The sequence below is a fragment of the Tauraco erythrolophus genome, chromosome 3, assembly GCF_009769465.1.
Source record: "Tauraco erythrolophus isolate bTauEry1 chromosome 3, bTauEry1.pri, whole genome shotgun sequence".
In the NCBI taxonomy this organism is placed as follows: Eukaryota; Metazoa; Chordata; class Aves; order Musophagiformes; family Musophagidae; genus Tauraco; species Tauraco erythrolophus.
This window is the reverse complement of record NC_141467.1, coordinates 56,032,794-56,039,006: the sequence shown is the minus strand read 5'-3', so window position 1 is coordinate 56,039,006 and position 6,213 is coordinate 56,032,794.

The following is a 6,213-nucleotide window of genomic DNA, read 5'->3' as shown; positions in this document are numbered from 1 at the left end:
CTAAATGTATGTTTCAAAAAAATTTATTCTGAATGTCTCATAAGTATTTTGAACTAATCTTATGAACTAACATGAGCAGAGCAAGCTAGAAAATTTAGCAGAGTTTATAATGGTAGTTGCCTCTACTCAAGTTGTAAGGGAAATTTTAATGTGAGAGAAGACCTATGCTCAGTTCCATTCCATCTTTGCTGTCTTTGATAAAAGCATCCTAACTAACAGCTTCACGGATGCTGGAAGGTCACTCTGCTTGGACTTGTTTCACATGGTAGCAAATATTTAAATGCTCATTAATTTGAAGGACAGAGAATGATCCTCCAGCCCTTGTTCAGGACAAGTCCTTGAGATCTCCTCCAGCTGTTTACCTGCTGTAGTCTGGGCTTCATCTGTCACAGCTGACAGACATTTATCCAAAGTTCAGTAAACTCAACTACTGCCTAATTCCACTAGCACCATCCACTAGGGTGGTATTTAACCTGGAAAAGGGCAACTGGGGCATTTGGGGTGCAACCACATTTTGAACCACCTAACACTATGTTTAATTTGTTTGCTTGTTTGAAAAACCTCACACAAAACTGAATGGGTATGGTTTGGTTAGTTTGTGTTAGGGGAAAATACTGTATTCCAGTGAGGCAGAGTGTAGGTAGGAGGAATAGCCCTTTTCCAAGTTATCAGGACTATGAAAAATTAAATATTTGTATGGATCTGTATTTCAGCTCTCCCACATCTTGCTTACAGGAACAAAACAAAGTCAGGATGGATGACAAAGAAGCTGCTCTTTAACAGATGTATTATTTTGACAGTAACTTTCTGGGGTCATGCTTCAAAAGGATTGTGAGAGGCTTTGTCTTTCCTACTGTTCCAAAAGTCAAGCTTGCTGGCTACAGGACAAAAGTGTATCAAGAAATGGCAAAATGCGTGTCCATGCACACAGAGGAAGTCACCCTCTGCCAGCACTAGCTATGCTGTCAGATATGAGTCACATCAGGTGGCAATGAATCATCTGGGAGATGTGATTTGGCTCCATCTAAACGCTGATGCCGTAAGTACATAATTCCTTCTACTTGGAAGCTCTGCTTTTAGTTTTCTTTTCAAGAAAGGATGAAAGGAGTAATTGGTAATGCTTGCAGATTAAAAAAAAATAAAAAAAAATCTGCCTTACATTAGAGAGGAGCTTTTCATGAGGGGAAGAAGTCAAGGGAAGCGAGGAAGGCACCAGCTTGACCAGCATGGGTAGCAGAAGGCAGTGAAGGCAACCAGCCAGGCTGGAAGTCACCCAGGGAGCTATTGCAGCCAGTGCCCTTGGTAGCCAGCCTGGGGCACTGCAAAAGCCGGTGCCCTCCTGCTGCCCAGTGCCACATTGCTGCCACCGAGCTACTCCCAGCAGCTCAGCATCCACAACCATCCTCTGTTCCACAGCTGCTCCCACATCCTCTGTCCCCAGCAGAAGAAGGGTAGTCGGGTGATTTGGGAGGCTGGATTCCAAGCCTGAAGGACACCAGTCAGTTGGTACCAGCACTGTCCTCACAAACTCCTTTGGTCACCAAGGGTTTAAACTTCAGCCATGCTCCAAAGATCTTGAATAATCATTACCCAGGAAATCAATCCAGTTTATTGCTTAATCACTGGGAGGTGATATCTTGTCTCTGGGTTTTATTTGCTAGAGATAACAGATCTAAGAGAAATATTCTGATGAAATGCTTGAATCGTAGGTCAGAAACCAGCTTGGTGCTGAGGCAGGAAGGCTATAAACCCTCCCACCCCAGCACCCTGCACAACAAACTGTTTGCCACATGATTTTTCCCCAGGGCGTCTGCAGCACCTTCTGGAGGCATTCCCACTGTTCGGCTGAAGACGCTTTCTGTTACATATTTAAAGGAAATGAGGTTTCAGGGCAATTTTAAAACCAGTGCTATCACTTTGTACACATATTTTGGTAACTGAAAGAAAATAATGAGGTAACCACAGGGAACATCTGCACGGTACGAATCCCTCTCTCCCTGGGCTTCCTCGCTAATACAAGGTAACGATGGCAGTTTCCCTCAGCATTTGACTATTCAAAAAATTTACTTAGCATTAAATAAAAATACAATTTTCATCTGTGGCCACTACTCTCATGCCCCCTTTCATTACAGCCTCAGTGGCTCCACGAATGGGGAGCTGTAAAAATGAGGATAACCGCTCCATACCACCACCTCCCCAGCACACAACAGCGTAGCAGGTACTCAGCCCTGCTCTGCCTCAGAATCACATCTGCGGCTTTGCCGACTTTGGTGCTTTTTCTGGCTGTGGAAATAAAGACGTGGTGCAGTGAGGAGGACAGCATGGGCCACTGGTACAGTTTATTTTGTCTGTATCCTTGGACTGCGAGGCTCAAGACCCTCCAGCACTCGGTACTGCCCAGGGAGGTGTCCTTCGTGGCAGGTGGGCAACAGAGAGCTGCAGACACGGCCATGCTCTCTGCGACAGCACCCGAACCTAAATAACACGTGCTTATTTTGGGACGAGCTTTCAGCATCTGTTCTGCATTGACTGTAATGCCACCTATCCCCTTCTTGGATGGGGGGTGAGGGCTGGAACCCGAGTTTGATTTTCAGCTGCCTGCTGAGCAATAGGATGTGTCAGGGAGACATAACGATCTGCAGTGCCCGCTCCTGCGGTGAGGCCACCCAGAGGAACCGGGAGCTGGAGACCGCAACCTCTTTGCGAGGTCAAGGATCGCGTTGGCTGTTTGTGCTGCTGTTCCTTGGCAAAGAGTCTTGCGGGAGGGCTGGGGCACTGGGCAGGGCTTATCTGGCAACCAGGTCCCTGCCTCGCGGTAGTTTTTTTATTCAGTGATTGCTCTCTCTGCAGAGAGCAAAGCACCCCGTGTCTCCTCATCCAGTTACCTCCTTCATGTACTGTCCGTTTGCTTCAGGTGACCGCTATCCTGTTCCACCTCAACATTGAGCCACTCCTGGGTCATGCCAAGAGCCCTCCTCGTCCCGTAACCCCTCATCAGCAGTCACCACAGGACGATGCCCAGGAGAGGGTCCTGTATGGAGCCTGCCCTTCACTCGGCAGGTACCGGCATGTCTTCATGATACACTGAGCACCTGAAGGACCCCGGGCACGTAGGGGCTGACCTTCCCAGCTCTTGTGCTTCAAGATGGGCTCAAAAACTGCACCCAACTGGCCCCATAGAGGAGACAGCCAGAGCCGACGGCTCTGCTGCCACCGCGCAAGCAGAGGAGAGGGATGCATTTTTGTGATGCCTCAAGGCCATAAACACCACCGCTCTCCTCAGGAGAGCAGCTGATTTATTTAACTTCTGAAAAAGTGATTTATTGCTGATAACCCTGATAAGCTTTAAGCCTTTGATGGTGGACAATGGTCAAATTCCCAGGAAAGAACACAGCCTGAAAGAGATAGAATCATAGAATGGTTTGGGTTGGAAAGGACCTTAAAGATCATCTAGTTCCAACCTCTCTGCCATGGGCAGGGACACCTTGCACCAGATCAGGTTGCTCAAAGCCTCATCTTGTCCCGTCTTGCAAAGCCTAGCCTGGCTCCAAGTACACACCAAGGCATGACGCAGGAAATACTTTGTCGTGGGCACTTGGGACAGCATGTCCTTGCTACGGCACGCTGGTTCATGCTCGTGGAGTCTGACATAGTTAGTGAGGATCACAAAGGAGCAGTGTGGATACAGTCCCTGTCACACTGGTATTTCAGCATAACCATGCTGTTATTTTTAGATAAGAAAATTACAGGCTTTGTTTTTACTTTTGAAGTCAGAATGAGGCATCTCTCACAAAGATAAGTGTCTAGGGCTAGTCTCAGTCTCAGGGTTATCTAGTGGTGAGATGCTAACCAGGCGTTTCCATTAGTTTGGGTCTGTACATTCCTCCCACCACCACCTCCATTTACAAAACACAGCTCCATTAGAAGTGATGGATTATTTAATTTGATGGATGTTTTGCCAGCATTAGCACATGCTGATAGCATCTGAAGTCTTGGTACAAGACTAAGCCAAATAATGGAGATTCACTCATAACGAATCAGTTCATATAGACTCTTTACAGCACTAACAAATCCGTGATAAAAGTTTATATATAAACAATACACAGGGAAGTCACGATTTCTGTGACACAGCCCTGATTCTCACATTCTTTTCTGGACGTTAACAACTATCTATTTTAACAACTATATAACTGAAACAATATTTTATGCCAGGTTGTTTGGAAGTATAAACTGATTAGAAGAGTTTGACTCAAAGCCAAGTAAATCCGTGGACGGGATGCTGTTGTCTTGCATCAAGTTCTTAGAGAATTTGATGTGCTTAACCAGCAGGCAAAACTCACATTTTTTTCAGGATCTGTAAATTAGCAGAACACCAACTTTTGTTAACAATTGTATCTTTCAGATATTCCTTCAGGCTGTTTGGGAAATCTCAATCCTCATTCTATCTTTAATCTTTTTATTTGCAGTAGGATAGTCAGTGTTTTCACCAGGATAGCTGTCTTAAAACTGAATGAAGAACAGCAAAAAAAAAAAAAAAAAAAAAGCAGTAGAGTTCTTTATTTTAAGATTGCATAAAACCACAGAAATACTCCATTAAAAAGTCAGAAACTGCATGCTTGCTTATAAGTAAATACACATACAAGGGATAAATAACCAACAGATTCAAGCAAACAAATAGTTTCATTTGCCTGGAAGAAGTACTCCACTTTACGTAGTGGCCCATCAGTCAAGATGCACTCTGTTGAGCATAGCCATAGTTCCTACATTTTATGTTTATGTTTTTGAATCAACTTTTACATCCTTATCAGTAAAATCAAATACACTGAAAGTATTTCTAGCCAAAGGCAAAACACATCAGTGGAAAACATAACACTGCACCTGCAGAAAAACTCCAGCAAAGATGGAGGCAACCAGAAAGCTCTGCAGGTGCATGGGCTTTGACCATATGATCAGCTTTGCTGATTTTACAGGTATGAGACAAACATGGTACGAATATCTAATCTAAAATACTTCCTTCTACTCGGACAAAACATGCGGAGTGTATGGCTATAAAATTCACTTTAAAATGTTTCAAACTGTATACAAATAAATATTTACATGTGCATATATACATAGTGTCAAAGAGCATGCCGCACTCTTATGCTTTTACCACCCAAAATTACTTCTCTTTCCATGAAGTTTAAATGTTGCAGAATTATAGGCCACTTTATCTTGTCTCGTCAGAGCTAAGAAAAGCTGCCATTGTACAGCATTACATAGGCTGCCGGAGCTGTGGTACTGGAGCCAGCAGAACCTCACGTACACACACGCACACAGGTCAGGCTGCATTTCTGTGCTTGTGAGTTCACAAACAGAATTAAAATCACTTAGCTAATTGCACTTGTAAATCAGATCCTACAGATGTCTAAGAGCCATAACTTTTGCTAGAAAAGCCACTGACTGAATCTCTGGCTCTAAAGCTAAGGTAAGTTTTGACTCTTTCTCATACATTATTAAAGGACCAATTAGGAGCCAGTGAAAAATCTGTATGATGCAAACGCTTACTTGTCCAAGTCAGCCTAGACGCACACAAAGTGATGAATTTTTATATACAGGTGCCAAAAGAATTGCAGTCCTCAGCTTTTTTGCTACTTGCTCTCTTTAACCCCTGTGCTAATATGCAAATATTGATTGCTTAAGGTACAAAGGCCGATAATCCGAAGTTGTGACATCCCTCCAGGAGATCAACACACCACTGCCCTGAGGTGGTAGCCTGGGCTTCTAAGGAGGGAGAGATTTCTTAGCAATCCACCAAAGCGCAGAGATCTGCAGCTGCAGCTCAGGAGAAGCTGCCCTGGCCCACAAGGTAAAAGATGGCAAACACGCAATGAGAAAACGATGCCCCTTAAGGGGGACTTCAGTAGATACACTAAACAGCAGTTCAGAAACCTAACTTAGGCTTTGCAGGCTACTACCCATCACTACTACATTTTAGACTTTCTGCTTTCCCATATTTATGCAGCTGTGGTTATGTGGTATTATTACACTAACTGAATAATAAAAAGCAATTACAAAAATAGCAAACAAGGAAAAAAGAATAGATTTCCCACATCTTTCCACTTCAAAAGCATCGCTCTCAACATTGCCTAATAACAACAGATTTCCTTACTAGCTGCTTGGTCATAATCCTTATTTATACAATCTACAGCAAGTGAGTCCATGCAAACTCGGGTC